We start from the raw sequence: 17,361 nt of genomic DNA on the forward strand, positions 1-17,361 counted from the left end.
TACTAGCTCTAAAAGCCAGTACTCCCCCTCATCCCAGAACCTCTATTCAGAACTGAGACTCAGAGCAACAGCTCGATTCCTGCAGGGTCTTTAGTGTCAGAATTCCAAAAGTGGCTGCTTCTCTGTGTCCAGGCTAACTTCTCACCCAGGTGAATGAGCTTTCTTACTGATCTTTGAATCTGTCTTTGTTTGGTGTTTATCGGTTGAGAAATCTGGGAACCACAGCTGCTACCCATAATTACAAATCCTGAAGCGTGCTCCAGTCCTCTCCAAGTCAAACCACACCATCAAGGCTGGACTGTGCTCCACTCTGAGCTAGGTGCAATAGACCTTTCCTGAGAACCTTACAGGCTGTCCTGGGCTGGAAATGTCTTTCACTCTGTCGTTTTGTGGCTTCTGTTGCTCTAGAATTTGTTTAGTCTCATTTTTGAGGATGTTTTATGGGCTATGGGGGGAGAGTTAGAGCAGGTATGTCCCTCTAATACGTCATCTTGGTTCTTCCCCCATGTAACTTCTTAACAGAAGTTTTTGTGTTTCATCTTCTAGGCAAGACAAAGCAACTAGAGTTCATTATATAGAGGAGTCACATGGGCAGACCTGCAATTTAGAAATATCAGAGATGTCTAACTTACACATCTTTTCCCACTTCAACACATAAAGCCACATGTCTTGCCAGCATCAGAATGCCCCAGATATTTACCAGAGGAGTATGGGGAAGCCACTTGTGTTTTGTTTTAAATATAGTGTCATCTAGTGGAAAAAAGAAAATATAACATTTCTTCACTGGGTAAGTAACATAATGTTGTCTTGCCTTTCTATTATCTTAAGAATAGTAGTACAGGAGGTTGAGTCGAGTTGGTGGAGTAGAAGCTTTCTCCCCCAAACCCTCAAAATACCTGTAAAAATGATTCTTAAATAAATTCTAGAGCAGCAGAAGCCACAACATGACAGAATGAAAGTTTTCTAGCCCAATAGAATCTGGAATGCTGAAAGGAAGGATGTATTGCACTGGGCTCAGAACTAAGAGCAGCTAAGTGTGGGCTGCACGAGCACAAACAGAACTGGATCAGGCCTTTGGGAATTGAATTACCAGCAACTGTATTAGTTTGCAGATTAGTCTATTTTTAAAGGTGTTATTTCTTCAGCATTTTTTTTATCTCCATGATCAAGTTGTTGACTTGTTTTTCATGATTTTCTTTCATTGCTCTGATTTCTCTTCCCATTTTTTCCTCTGCTTCTCTTATGGATTTTCAAAATGCTTTTTGAGCTCTTCCATGGACTGAGACCATTTCATATTTTTCTTGGAGACTTTTGATGTATGAGCCTTGATCTTGCTGTCTTCCTTCAGTTGTATGCTTTGATCTTCCTCGTTGTAAGAAAATACCACTTTTGCTAAGAAAAGAACCTTCTATGGTCTTATTTTTGCTCATTTATATCATGTTTCCAGCTAATTTCTTGATTTTTGACCTCCTTAAGTGGAGGATGAACTGTCACAAGTTTCAGGGGCCTTGTGCAACAGCTTTCTGAGCTATCTCCAGAGACTTGTAAATTCTCAGTTCCTCCAAAGTAGTATGATCAAGGGAGAGGTCTTTTCTCCTCTCCTAGTCTGCAGGCTGATCTGAGAGCAACCACAAGCCCTCCTTTTGGGCCAAGAGCTATGAATAAGTTTCTCTATCCACACCTGCCACCAATTCTGCAATGCCAGCACTCCTATTCACCCCCAAATCTCCTATCAGGACTGTGACCCAGATCAGTGGCTTGATTCCCCCATCATCTGTAGGTTGAGATGTCCAGAAGCAGTGCCACTGCAGCGTAGCTGTGGTCACCCTGGTGCTGGGATTGGGGCTGGAACTGATCATCTTCCCCTCGCTCCCAGCTGAGAGAGCTTTCCCATTCACCTTTGAAGCTGTTTGACATTTATGGGTTGAGATATCTGGAAACTGCTACAAATTCCTGTGATTTAGAGTCCTGAGGCCTACTCCTGTTCTGTCTATGGTGGTGTGGTCACATTGGGTTGTGCTCTGCTCTGATCCTCGTGCAATAGACCCTTCCTGTCAGCCTTCCAGATTGTCTTGTCCTGGAAATCTATTTACGTATGTAATTATGTGGTTTCTGCTCTAGAATTTGTTGGGTCATTTTTTTTTCAGGTATTTTGAGAACTCAAGAAGGCACCTGCTTCTACTCCTCCATCTTGGATCCACTCCCAAAGCATATTTTATTAATAGAAACATATTTTGGTCTTCTAGAGCCAGAGTCAACATGTTGGAATAGAGAAAGCACTCAGCCAAGCTCAGTCAACACTGTCCTCAAAATAAATTAAATAACTCCTCAAATAAAATTCTGGAGTCACAGAGCCATCAAAAGGGGAAGGTGAAATGTTCTTTTACATCCCCAAAACTAAAGAAGCTAATAAAAGAGATCTGTGACATAATAGTGGGAGGTGGTCCACAGCTCACAAAGTCAAAACACTAGTGGTGGGTCCTAGGTTGTTCCAACAAGTAATATTATCTTCAGGTGCTGTAAAGGCAAAGTTCATTAGAGGAATCTGGCAACTGCTGAGAAGATTACAGGAGACCCATATTCTAGCATTGTAAACTGGCCAGATGTTGTCTGGCAACTTCATTGCCTGTATTCATTACTGGGTCATAGATAACAGGAAGAAAGGAGGATGTTTGGTGAAATAATGTAGGAAATCCTGAGAGGAAGTATGACTTTTGATCCCAAGGACCCTAAGGAACACAAATATTTTCTGTAACCAAATGGGCATGAGCCCTGAAGAACAGCATCAGCTGCAATCCTAAGCAATCAGAGTTCCTTCCTGTGTTAGGCCCAGAACGCATATCAGGAGAGAAATCACCACAGATTTCCTCATATACTACATTGGAAGTACCAAAAACTACCAAAATCCCAAAACTAGCTCTGAACATAGCAGTGGATCCTGAGAAAATGCTCCTTAAACCCACTTTGAAAACCCAGTCCAAAATTAACATAATTTTCCAAATTAAGAAATAGGATGAAAAAAGGAGCAAAGAGCATAATAAAGAGCATGAGCATAGAAAAGGTTCTATAATGGCAGGGAAGATCAAGATAAAAACTCAGAATACTGAAGTAAAAAGAGCCAATAAATGTTTAATAGACATTTTGAACTAAACATGTCCAAAAATAGAATTCATTATAGTCCCCCTGCAAAAAAAAAAATCCTCACCTTTTTCTTGCTTCTATATTACACTGGAGTATCCTCCTTTGATACCAATGAATCAGTCTCACAAACCAGGCATTATCCTCAACTCTTCACTCACACTTCCCCCATATATACAATTAGTTTTCAAATCCTCTCCTATCCATGTTTGTAACATTTCTCAGCATCCTCTTCTCAATCTACATTACAATCACTCAAATATAGAGGGCAGCTAGGTGGTACAGTGGATAGAGCACCAGAGCAGGAGTCAGGAGGATCTGAGTTCAAATCTGCCCACAGACATGGGACACTCACTAGCTATGTAACTTGGCCAAGTCACTTAACCCTGATTGTCTCATCCTGGGTCATCTCTAGTCATCCTGCTGAATATCTAGTCACTGGATTCAGATGTCTCTGGAGGAGAAGTGAGGCTGGTGACCTGTACAACCCTCCCTCACTCAAAACTAAGTCAAGCGAAAGTCATGTCATTATTTCTCTGATGGCATGGTCTTCTTCAGCAACAAAGGACAAACACACACACCCAAATATACACGTAGACTATTATGATAAGCTTTTGTTTGATATTGCTTCCTAAATTCTCTCCCTCCTGCAGGCTATCATACATTCAACTGTAGAATTATTTTCATATAGCACAATACTGATTACATCAATCTGCCATTCAATAAATTCCAGTGACTCCCTATGTATTTCAGGAAGAAATATAAAATCCACTGTTTCGCTTTTAAATTCTTTTATAATCTCCCCTTTCTATTTTTAAAATTTCTTATACTTTACTCACCACTCTCATACCCAGGCATATAATCTAAAATTCAGTGACATTAGCCCCTTTTTCCATCCATTGATTATGACACTCCATGTTCTAACACCTGAATTTTACTGGATATTCCCATGCTTGAAACTCTGGCTCCTTGCCTAGTTCAGGATTCAGGCAAAGTTCCACTTCATACAAGAAACCTTTAAAAATCCTTCTTAATTTTAATGCCCTTCCTGCGAGACTATCCATAATTTATCTTGAATATATTTTAGTTGTATGTCATCTCCCTAGTTTAGACTGTGAGTTCCTTGAGAACAAATAATTTATATTATTATGATTAATAATATAAATAATTATTTATGAATACTGTGTAAAAAAAAATCACATGACTATATTTTTGTGAGGCAGAACTAAGATTTCTTTGGTATGGGAAATCCCAGTTAGGAAATCCTCTTTACCAATTCAGATGAGAACTTGCTAAGCAAATAATTATCTTAAAGTATTGCCCAGGAGCATGCAGATGCTAGACAGATTTTTTGAGGTCAATTAGTCCATGTCAGACTTATAAATTAAATCAGGTGTTTCAGCCTCTGAAACTAGCAGTATTTTCACTCTATTATACTCTCTCCATGTGTGTGTGTGTGTGTGTATGTGTGTCTGTCTGTCTCTGTGTCTCTCTGTCTTTCTTTCTGTCTCTTTCTTTCTCCGTCTTTCTCTCCCTCCCTCCCTCTTTTTCTTTCTCTGCTTTCTTCCTTTCTTATGTAATATATGTTTGTGTATACATACATGCATATATGGTTATATACGCATGTATGTACACACACACTTATGGACAATGCCATATACATACTCTGATTTCCCTGTGTAATACAGGTTTCTTTTTAAAGCTTTTGTTGATAATTTTCTTCCCTAGTTACAAGAAAAAACTTTAACATTAATTTTTCTAGCTGAGTTATAAATAATCTCCCTTCCTCCCTCTCCACCTCACCCCACATTGAGAAGGCAAGCAATTCCATAAAGATTATGCATGTGCAGTCATGGAAAACATATTCATAAAAGTCATGTTGTGAAAAAACATATACAAGAATAATACTCAAGTAAAATGAAGTTTAAAAAGCATGCTTCAAAATGTATTCAGGCATGAATAGTTTTTTCTTTAGAAATGCTTAACATTTTTCATCATAAATCCTTCAGAGTTGTCTTCGATCATAGCTCAGTGTATTATAGTTTGATAACAGTTAAGTAGTTCACAGCTGATCATCTTTCAATACTGCTGCTACTTTGGACACTGAATTCCACTTTGCATTTGCCCATGCAAATCTTTATATATAGTTTTTTTTTTTTCTGAGAACATCTTGATCATTATTTCTTATATATAGTATTCCATCATAATCACATACCAGAGCCATTCTACAATTGATGGGCATCTCCCTAATTCCTAATTATTTATTCCTAGAAAAGATCATATACACATATATGTTCTTATATGCACATATGTATGTGTGTATGTATGTGTGTGTGTGTGTATATATATATATATATATATATATATACACACATGTGTGTGTGAGTGAAACACACACACACTTATAGGTTCTTTTTTTTTTTTTTTCCATTTTGGTGATTTATCTCTTTTGGGAAACAGACGTAGTAGTGGTTATGCTATGTAAAAGAGTATGCATGTTTTCATAGCTCTTTGGGCATAGTTCCAAATTCCTCTCCAGATTGGTTGAATCCGTTCACTGCTCTACTGACAGTATATTAATATTTTATTTTTTCCACATCCCCTCCAACATTTGTCATTTATCTTTTATATCCTATTAGCCAATCTGATATGTATGAGGTAGACCTCAAAATTGTTTTGATTTGTGGCTCCTCAAACAATAATGTGTCAGAATATTTTTTCATGTCAAAAGAGATAATTTTGATTATTTCATCTGAAAACTGATTATATTTTTTGATCATTCATCAATTTGGGAATGGCTCTTTTAGTTATAAATTTGATTCATTTCTCTATATTTTTGAGAAATGTGGCCTTTATCAGAAAAAAAAAACTGCTTCATTTTTTTTCACAATTAGTATTGCTAACTGTATTTCCTTTCATTCTATGCCTACACAGTCATTTATTCTATTCTCTCCTTTCACCCTGTCCCTACTCAAAAGTATTTTGCTTCAGAGTACCACTCTCCCAATGTTCCCTTCCTTTTGTTATCCTCCATTTCTCTTGTTCCCCTCCCCTCCTAATTTTCTATAGGGTAGCATAGATTTCCATCCGTCATTGAATGTGTAGATTTTTCCTTATTTGACCAAATTCTGATGAGAGTAAGGTTCACTCACTCCTCCTCAGCACCTACCTCTTCCCCTGCACTGCAAAAGTTTTTTTTTTCTTGCCTCTTTTATGTGAGATAATTTACCCCATTCCACCTGTCCCTTTCTCTTTCTCCCAGTACATTACACTCTCCTGGATCTATTTCCAGGTCAAATTGTTTCTTCAATGAGATACTTTACATTGTTTTCAATTTTTTTCATGCCTTTAATTTTGTTTCATCATATCTTAATTTCTCTTGAAGTCATTAGCTTCCACTTTCTTCATTCTAATTTTTAAGGAATTATCTTCCTCAGTGAGCTTTTGTCCTTTCCTATTTGGCCAGTTCTGCTTCTTAAGGCATTTTTTCCTCATTGCCTTTTTGGAACTCTTTTACCATTTGTCCTAGTATGCTTTTTAAGTGTTATTTTTTTCCATTATTTTTTCTGTCTCCTCATCAAATGGCATAATAGATACAAAATATGAGAACTGAGAATTAAGAAACCAGTTAGGGGACTCATATTCATTGTCAGTTATGATATTATATAGATTGTCAAGGAATTAATGCTTGAGCTATGGCAAAAAGAATAAGAAAATCAATAAACACTGACACTATTGCATTCTGAAACTGATTTTATGTGAGAAGAAGAGAAAAAGAAAAACTGCGTATCAGTGTAGGAAGAAGAAAAAATATCAGTAGAAATAGAAAGACCTAAGAACCAGGAGCAGAAAAAGAAGATAGACATAAACTCAGGAATTAAGAAATGACTAAGGGGAGAAGTGAATCAAGAAAATGTGCTGTGGGCAAAGTTAATCTTAGACTGGAGAAAGCACACTGTTTTCCACCCACCAAAAATATGCAGAACAAAAACAATTTAAGCATACCTACAGAACAAGAGCTCTTATTTTTTAATAGACCAATGTGGCAATCAGGAAAAGCCTAGGGATACCAAAAATAAAAGATTATGAAGGAAACCATTTATATTTAAATAATTGTCATATTCCAAAATATAAATTCACAATCCTCAGAATGAGTCCCTATGATAGAGGGTGGAGCCAAGATGGCAGAGTAAAGGCAGGGACTCACCTGAGCTCTCTCCCAAACCCCTCCAAATACACTTTAAAATGAATCTAAGCAAATTATAGAGCAGAATAAACCACAAAAGGAAGAAGCGAAACATCGTAAGTCCAAGACAACCTGTAAGGCCTACAAAAACGGTCTGTTACACCAGGGTGAAAGAGGACAGTCCAGCACAGACTGGAACCCCAGTAAAACTGGAGCAAGCCTGAGGGTAAGGTAATCACTGGCAGTAGAGGTGTTTTCCAGACCTCTCAGCCAAAGACAACTTAGAAGATTAGCAGGAAAAGTCTGCCACACCTGAGTGAGAGTACAGTTCAGTGCAGTGTAAGTCACACCAGCAGAGCCTGGGCCCAATTACAACAGAAACAGACCTTGGGAGTGACCAAATTAGCAATAAAAACAACAGTGGCATTAGCAGATTAGCAGCATAGTGACTTCTACCAGATGTCTCATGGTAAGGGGGTCAAACAAGTGGTCAAACAGAGATTTTTGCTAGCACTGAGACAATAGTGTGTTGCTTTTCCCATTCGTGGATCAAGGTCACAGTCTTGGATGGCAGTCCTGGGGCAAAGAGGAGCATGAATATAGCACAGTTCCAGGGCAGAAAAGAGATCTTGTGGTCTCTCAGAGATCAGAGTACAAGCCAGGAGAGGAGTAAACATCTCTCCTTAGATCATACCACCACGGAAGAACTGAAAACTTAAAGCTCCCTTGAAGTATTTCTGAGAACAGCTGCACAAACACCTTGAAATATGAGACACTGAGCCCTTCAAATCGGAAGCCAAGCCCTACTTAAACAAAGACTTTAGAAAGTCAACTAATAAGCTAGAAAAGTAAACAAACAATGGAAAACAACTCTGACTATTTAAAGTTTCTGTGGTGACAAGGAAGATCAAAACACATGCTCAGAAGACAAGAAAGTCAAAGCTACTATATCCAAAGTCACAAAGAAAAATATAAATTTGTCTCAGGCATGGAAGGGGTCAAAAAATAGTTTGACTATCAGAAGATTTTATATTTGTTCTTGGAAGGGATAGGAAGCCACTGGAGTTTATTAAACACAGAAGTGATATGGTCTTTGTATCAATGGCAAGTATCTCATGTGTTCCTTTACATCATCACATTGTAAAATCCTTTCCATGCACCTGCATTAAGTGAATTATTTCTTACACCACAATAATTTTCTATTAAAATTGCATTCCCACATAGCTTCAACAAATATAGAGCAAGACAAAGGAAAAGAAGAGTATGTAGGACTATAAACAGGAAGTTCAGAGCCCAGGGAATCCTACTCTGAGTCTTATCAAAAGAAAGAATAGGGAAGTATCAGGGAAATAAAAAGTTTGTGTTCCTTTGGGGTTCAAAATCATGAAAAGAAGAGAGAGAGAAGAGTGGAATGTAAGACCTAAGTAACCTACATAGGAAACAGGTGAAATTGAGGATTTCTTACTAAAAGGTACTGTCTAATAATACAGAACCTCTTATGGCCTGCCTTCTCCATAAGGCATTATGAAAAGAAGGATACTCTGGTCCAGCCATAAAATTTGAATGCAAAAGTTGATGTAAATAGAAACAAAAACTCTAAACAAAATTTTAAAGCCATAAAGATCCCAAGAAGTAAATCCAGAAAAAAAAAAGAGATTTCCTCCATTACAAGTCTAAGTAGGGCCTCAGAAAAAATTATTCCTTGGTCAAAAGGACAAGAATGTCTGAAAGAAAATAAACAAGAAGATAAATATATAATGCTGATAAAAAAACAGATATGACAAGTGATAAACAGAAATAATATGTTAGAAGAGGTGTTAACATATCCTACACAAGAACTGAAGTCCCTGAAATTTAGATTGGTAAACAAGAATGTCAGAACAATGAAACGATTAAAACAAAAAAAAAAACCCAACAATTTAAGCAAAGAAAATGTAGGGAATATGTTATTGAAAATAACTGATCTGGAAAATAAAGAAAGGAGATATAATAAAAGAACCATTGCATCTTTGGGAAATCATGACATTTTTTTTTTCTCAAGAAGCTCACAGTTTGATAGAGGCAACAAGATGTAAACAATTATATACAAATAAGATATATGTACTGGATACACTGGAAATCACCTCAAAGGGAAGATTGAAGATTCAGGAGCTCAAGATTCAATGGATTCAGGTTGAGTTGTTCTAAGCAAACTATCTGAGTTAGTGAAAAGAACCTTAATGGCCTTATGACTCTACTTCATGGCAGGATTGTACTTGAACTCTGAGAATGACTGAGAAACAACCTACCATGGCAAGCCTGGGAGAAGAAACCGCTCATCATCTGAGGGAGAGTGAAATGAAATGAAGTTGCTGGGTTTAGAGGAATGGAAAGTGAGTTGTTAACCTAGTTCAGTGTAACTGTTGGTCTATGATATCGCCAAAACTGTTGCTCTTCAAAGTAGATGAGTTTGGACTACTCACAACTTTGCTTCTGCAGAGTCTATAGCAACATCACTGGAGGAATATTTGTGTTTTTAAAAGTCAGGTTTTTGCACTAAAGCATTAATTTGCCAAATGCAATCCAACCTGCTTGCTTGTTCAGTTCTGAATCCAATTTTTGTCCATCTGTGATACTTTTTCTAGATCAGTGTACTGATATAACATATTAAGTATTGAAGATGTGTATTTGAAGCTTGACTGATGATCAACTTAAATAGAATTGCAATGCACTGACCAGTCACTTGTGTATAATAGTACAAATCAAAAGAATTTTTCAACCAACTTAGTTTTTCCTGTGTGGATTGTTAGGGTGATCAAGCAACCATTGAGGATGCTCAATGTTCTTTATGTAATTTGCACAATGTCAGCTGTGGATAGGAGTATCTGGAGGTCTGTACCATCCATCTGAAATCTCCCTTCCATTTGGACCTTGTATAGGACAACTTCCAGGACAGGGGCAAGTGTATATCTTTCTGTGCTCTATTTTCATAGAAGTTTGTAACTAGAAAATCATTGAATATGCAGTTATTTCTGTGATTGCATAGATGAGAATATCATATGAGATGATATCATCTCATATGCCCTTATAATATGCTTAGACATATGTTACAGATTCCTGTTCGGAAGGCAATAATTAAGGCTGCATTTTGCTCTGCTCCATTAAATACTTTTAAAAATTTCAATTAGTCATAAAGCAAATGGATCCTCACATTCCCAACACTGTATAATCAGTGGTGTGACAATAAAAATGTCATCAACTAAAGAGAATGATTTACACAATCTGTAAGTTTTCTTCTTCTATTTTCATCAAGGATACCCTTGATAAGTATGTAGATCATTCTTATGAAGATTTTGTGAAGACAACAAGTAGACATTTTATTATCAGTTCTTTATGATGTTCTTTTGATTGCCTAAGTGCGTGTGTGTGTGTGTGTGTGTGTGTGTGTGTGTGTGCATGAGACTTGTAATAATATTGTCAGTGATTTTCTTTCTCTTGTTTTGCTATCATCTCCCACTGGACATGTAATGTAAAATGGCCTTAATCATTTCTTTTTTTATTTTTTTTATTAAGTTTCATTACATTTATTATGTACCACTATTAAGTACCATTTATTAAGTACCTATGGACTCAACTCTGGAGGTGTTGTTTCAATCCCAATTTTTCTTTTCTTGAGTTTTATTTATTTATTTTTAGATTTGGACATTCATTTCTACAAAATTTTGAGTTCCAATTTTTCTCCCCATAGGTCCCTTTTCCCCGCCCCATAACACCTTGCATTCTGATTACTCCTTCCCTCAATGTGCCCTCTCTTCTATCACCACCCACCCTTCCCTTATCCCCATCTTCTCTCTTTTCTTTTTAGTGCAAGATAGATTTCTATACCCCACTAACAGTATTTCTTATTTCCCAGTTATATGCAATAACAATACTCAACATTCATTTCTAGTACTTTGAATTCCAAATTCTCTCCCTTCCTCCCTCCCCACTTATCGCCATTGAGAAGGCAAGCAATTCAATACAGGCTATATATGTGTCGTTTTGCAAAAGACTTCCATAATAATCATGTTGTGTAAGACTAACTACATTTCCCTCCATCCTACCCTGTCCCCCATTTATTCTATTCTCTCATTTGACCTTGTCCATTTTCAAAAGTGTTCACCTCTAATTACTCCATTCTCCCATTTTTCCTCCCTACTATGATCCCCCTCATCTCACTTGTCCCTTTCTACCCTACTTTCCTATTGTGTAAGACAGATTTTCATACCAAATTGAGTGAAGGAGTTATTCCCTCCTGAAGCCATATGTGAAGAGAGTAAGCTTCATTTTCCCCCTCTCACCTCCTCCCTTTTCTCCTCCATTGAAAAAGATTTTTCATATATCTTTTATGAGTGATAATCTGCCCCATTCCATTTCTCCTTTTCTCCTCCAAATATATTCCTCTCACCCCTTAATATTTTTATGGATATCATCCCTTCTGATTCGACTCAATCTGTGCTGTTTGTCTGTCTGTGTGTGTGTGTGTGTGTGTAATCCTTCCATCTACCTAAATACAGAGAAAACTCTCAAGAGCTACAAATCTTATTTTTCCATGTAGGAATGTAAACAATTCACCCTTGGCAAGTCCTTTATGATTTCTCTTTCCCTTTTACCTTATCATGTTTCTCTTGATTCTTGTATTTGAAAGTCAGATTTTCTCTTCAGTTCTGGTCTTTCCATCAAGAATGCTTCAAAGCCCTTTATATCATCGAATGACAATTTTTTCCCCTGAAGTATTGTATTCGGTTTTGCTGGGTAGGTGATTCTTGGTTTTAATCCCAGTTCCTGTGACTTCTGAAATATACTATTCCAAGCCCTTTGATTCCTTAACGTAGAAGCTACCAGATCCTGTGTTATCCTGATTATATTTCTACAATACTCAAATTGTTTCTTTCTAGCTGCTTGCAATATTTTCTCCTTGACCTGGTAACTGTGAAATGTGGTTACAGTATTCCTAGGAGTTTCTCTTTTCGGGTCTCTTTCAGGAGGTGATCGGTGGATTCTTTTAATATTTATTTGCCCTCTGGTTCCAAAATTTTGAGGCAGTTTTCCTTGGAAATTTCAGTAAAGATGATATCTATGCTCTTTTTCTGATAGTGGCTTTCAGGTAGTCCCATAATTTTTAAATTGTCTCTCCTGGATCTATTTTCCAGGTCAGTTCTTTTTCCAATGAGCTATTTCACATTATCTTCCATTTTAACACTCTTTTGGTTTGGTTTTGTAACTTCTTGGTTTGTCATATAGTCGTTAGCTTCCCTGAACTCCAGTCTCATTTTTAAAGAACTATTTTGTTCAGTGAGCTTTTGAACCTCCTTTTCCTTTTGGCTAATTCTGCTTTTTAAAGGCTTCTTCTCCCCACTGTTTTTTTTTTTTGGACCTGTTTTTCCAATTGATTTAGCCTATTTTTAAAACTGTTATTTTCTTCAGCATTTTTGGGTCTACTTTAGCAAGCTGTTGACTCGCTTTTCAAGCTGTTCCATGCCCTGAGACTATTTCATATTTTTTTTGGAGGTACTGGATGCAGAAGCCTTTACTCCTTCTGACAGTATACATTGTTCGTCCTCAACTGAAAGGATGGAAGGAAATAACTGTTTACCAAGAGAGTGAACTCTATGGTCTTATTTTTTTTTCCCCTTTTTTGAACATTTTCTCAATCAATTACTTGTCTTCTGAATCTTTTGTCAAGAGGAGGGTCCTTGTGCTCCTCCTCACCCCAGGACTATGCTCAGGGCTGAGTTTCAGATAAGCTGCTCAAGTCCCCAGGGGACTTTAGGTGGAGTGCTTCACAAATGGAAACTGCAGCTGCAGCAACTACAGTTGCCACTCCCACTACCACCACTGCTTCTTGGGACTGGTGATAGTGGGGGAACTCTGCTCCTCTCTCACCAAGTTGGGAAAGCCCTCTCACTGACCTTTGAAGTTTCTTTGTTACTGATGGGTTGAGGGTTCTGAGACCCTCTTCTGCTGCTGGGAATTCTGCCCTGTAGGCCTGTTCCAGTCCTGTTCTTCTCGGTATGGCCAGGGCTAGTCTCTGTTCTACTCCACATCCTGTGCTATAGACCTTTCCTATCAGCCTTCCAGGTTACCTTTGGCTGGAAATCTCTTTTAGTCTGCCATTATGCGGCTTCTGCTGCTCTAGAATTTGTTGAGAGCCATTTTTTACAGATATTTTATGGGCTGTGGGGGAAGACCTAGAATATGTGTGTCTTTCTACTCTGTCACCTTGGCTCTGCCCTTCGACAAAATTTTTTTGACACTGTATTTTGAGAAGTCATTAAGGAAAATGGCAGAAATCCATTAAAATCAAACGACAAAAAAAAAATCATTGTTATTTATCTTGTAAAGTGAAACTCAAATTTGAATTCCCATCTATCCCATAGACAGAAGATGGGGTTTCCAGTTAAAAAGAATCTAAAAAACATGAAAGAAAGAAAAGCAACACTCTGGTGCCTTAGCTGTGAGTTCCCATGACTTGGAATCTACTAGCAAAACAGATAAGTGTGTGGAATACAATATTCCAAATGGTAAAAGATATAGGCTGTGCAGCTAAATAAAAAGGAGATAAAATTTAATGAAATGAAATAAATTCCAAGCACTCTTGAAGAAAAGTTCAAAAATTGAATAGAAACTTTAAAATGTGAACACAGAATCAAAGAGAAATGTAGAAAAGTATTTGATCATTTTGAGGGAATTACATAATTAGTTAGAAGACAAATCAAAGTTTGGAAAGACTGCATATGTATTTGGCAGAAATAAAGAATACACCAAAACCCAAAATCACATATTAAAGCAAATGACAAAAGGTTATATATCTTAGATATAAAAAAATGGTATCATAACGAAAGGAAAAAATATCCTCCCAACTATAGAAAGTGAAAACTTCATGACATAAAAGAGATAAAAAGGATACCGAAAGATAAAGCTTACAAATTTGTTGACATAAAATATTCCTCAAAAAATTTTGTAGGAAGAAAAGCAGTTCACTTAAAATTAGAAGGCAAACCATTAACTCAAGGGAAACAAACTTTGAGCCCTATTTCTCTGATAAAGACAATTATGAATGGATTTAAATTTACAACACAAAGAAGTGTTCCCCAATAAACAGTTAAAGAATCTAAATAGGAAGTTTTCAAGAGAAAAAAAATATCAACAATCACAGGAAAAATAATTAACCTGCAAATAAATATTTATCAGAGTTATGAAAAGTAAAGTTACTCTGAGGCTTCACTTTTTAACCATTATATTGACAAATATTAAAAAAAAAATGGAAAGATGATTATTGTCAGAGGAGTTACTGATAAGTAGATACACCAATTCATTGTCTGTGGGTTTATGAATTAGCAACACCATTCTGCAAAGCAATTTGGAATTAAACCCCCAAATTCAAAAGGAAGTTCACTCTATTTGATACAAAAATTCTGCTGCTAGGTCTAAACCTCAAAATGATTAAAGAAAGTGGGAAAGGACCTATACATTAAAAAAAAAGTTATATTACCCTCTTTTTGCTATACCATGGAGCTGGAAACTAAAAGGACACCTTTATGTTATAAAGTGGCTAAAGAAAATATAATTTTAAATGTATTTGTGTGTTCTGATTACAGTATATAATCATAATATAATTATAACATTATTGTATAACTAAAATTTATTTACTACTTTTAATTTTATAAAGCCCTTCTCAATATTTGTCATGTAATCCTCACAGCAAGTCCTGGAAAGTAGGTATTCTATTATTATCTCTGTTTTACTGAGCCATCGGAGAGAGAGGAATATTCTTGTGCCACAGAAATAGTAAAAGTTTCGGCTTCAAATAAACTTGGATATACTTGTATTTCATGATGCAGAGTGAAGAGAGGAGAATTAGAAAAATAATGTGTACCTACTGATAATGACATTGAAAAGGGAAAAAATACTTTAAAATCTTAAATATTTTGATGAGTGCAATGACTGACCACTATTATAGATGAATAGTGTGCTATCTACATTGTGACTCACAGACTGTGAACTAAAGAGATATAATAATAAATATGTTCTTGAACATAGCCAATGTGGAAATTTGTTTTTCTTAATTTTAGATACATAAGTTAATGTAAAAGCTATATACATATGTGTGTATATACATACGTACCTATACTTACATATTTATATACATGCATAAGTGAATGTAAAAACTATGTATAGGTATGTGTGTATGTCCATACATATATACACATACATGCATGCATGTATGCACACACATAAACATATATTTCTGTGAGTGCATGTGTGTTCGTTGGTTGGCTGTTGTCCTTCATTCTTCAAGAAAAAACAAATGATATCACTATGCTAGAGTTAAGTTTCCATGTGTGTGACTGTGGCTGATCAACCTAATCCAAGCTGGGAATACTCTAAGACAAGCCTGGCACAAATAGTCCTTGTGAACATTTGAGGTGGGTTCTCTAAATTTTTGGATTCTGCATATGTGTATACATACACATAAATATATCTATCTATCTGTCTGTCTGTCTATCTAGCTAGCTAGCTAGCTATCTATCTAGCTAATTTGTGTGTGTGTGTGTGTGTGTGTGAGCAGTGGTTGATAATAAGAATGAAGGATGTTTCTAGGGATGAAATAGAAGAGAAAGGGTGGGAAGGGAAAGGAGAAAATTAAAGAATGATTTATCTAATCTTTCCTTCACATTCTTTAAGCAATCTTGGTGCAGTTTAACGCTATCCACATTAAAAACTCACTAATAATTTGAACACCGGGAATAGAATTGTGAGATTTGCAAAACACTTCACAATTTTTTTTTTAAATTTTTATGCTCATAACCATCCACAAAACTCTAATAAGCAACTATTGTGTGCCAGGTATGGGAAAATATAGCCCTGGATAGTGTTTTACAGTGATTATCATCTTATGGATGAGGAAACTGAAACTAAGGAAGTATAAGTGATTTGCTTAAGCTTGTACGGACTGGCATCTGAGGCAAAATCGAAACTCAGATCTTCCTAACTCGAGGTCCAATGCTTTATTCCAGGCTTTACCTAGCAGCTTGTATGGTTGGCACCTTGTGTCTCTATAATTAGTAACCTTTGTAGATTAATCTTCCTTGTTTCTCTGGACTTTCTTTCAATTGAATACATGTTGAATTGAATTGAAATGCATAGGAAAAATGTATGTATAAGTTTAAAAAATAAAATTGGCATTTTTTGCTTTTGTTGTTTACATTTTCTAACATAGTGCTTCTTCAACCCTTTCCCTCTCAGAGAGCTATCCATTATGACAACGGACAAAGAGAAAAAAATAGTACAGCAAAATTAACCACCCAGCAATAGCTAAATAATTAAACGTAATGTATCATATCCATAATTTCCACCCCATCCTGACAAACAGGTAAGGGGGTACATTGTCCTGTTTCTTCTATTTATTTACTCATATCCAATTTTCAAAATTCACTTCTATAATATTCTGAGTTCTAAAATTTTTCCGCCTCCCTCTGCCTCCCACTCCTCAAGACAGCATGCAATCTGATATAGGATATTGCAATGTTAATGGGAGTTAAAAGATCTTCCTGGCTCATTAATTGACCTCAGGTGAGTCCATTAAGGGAAGTTTGATTACCTGAGGATTGTTTGTTAGGAAGTCCTATATTTTATGTTGATTGCTAATGAGACATTGGGTTGTGCCAGCAGGATCTGAAAACTGTATATGTATTTTGAGGTGAGGTTTTGCTTACTCTTTGGAAGAAGATTGGTGTAATATGACCAGATGAGGCTGTGATGCTCCTATCTCTGGAAACTATGTATGAATGTATTATGTATGTATGTATGTATGTATGCGATGGTCAGACAACTGGATCTGTCTGTTGATCTTTGATGTATGTATTGCTTATGGTCAGACAGTTAGAGTCCCTGTATGATAGTATTTATTTCTCTGCTTGTGATTTCTCTGTTGATAAATGTGATTAAAGAAGACTGTTGACCCTTCAAAAATTGCTTTCCTTTGAGAAACACATATCTAAGAAATTGTGCTCCCA

This window comes from Notamacropus eugenii, chromosome 5 (genome assembly GCF_028372415.1).
Source record: "Notamacropus eugenii isolate mMacEug1 chromosome 5, mMacEug1.pri_v2, whole genome shotgun sequence".
In the NCBI taxonomy this organism is placed as follows: domain Eukaryota; kingdom Metazoa; phylum Chordata; class Mammalia; order Diprotodontia; family Macropodidae; genus Notamacropus; species Notamacropus eugenii.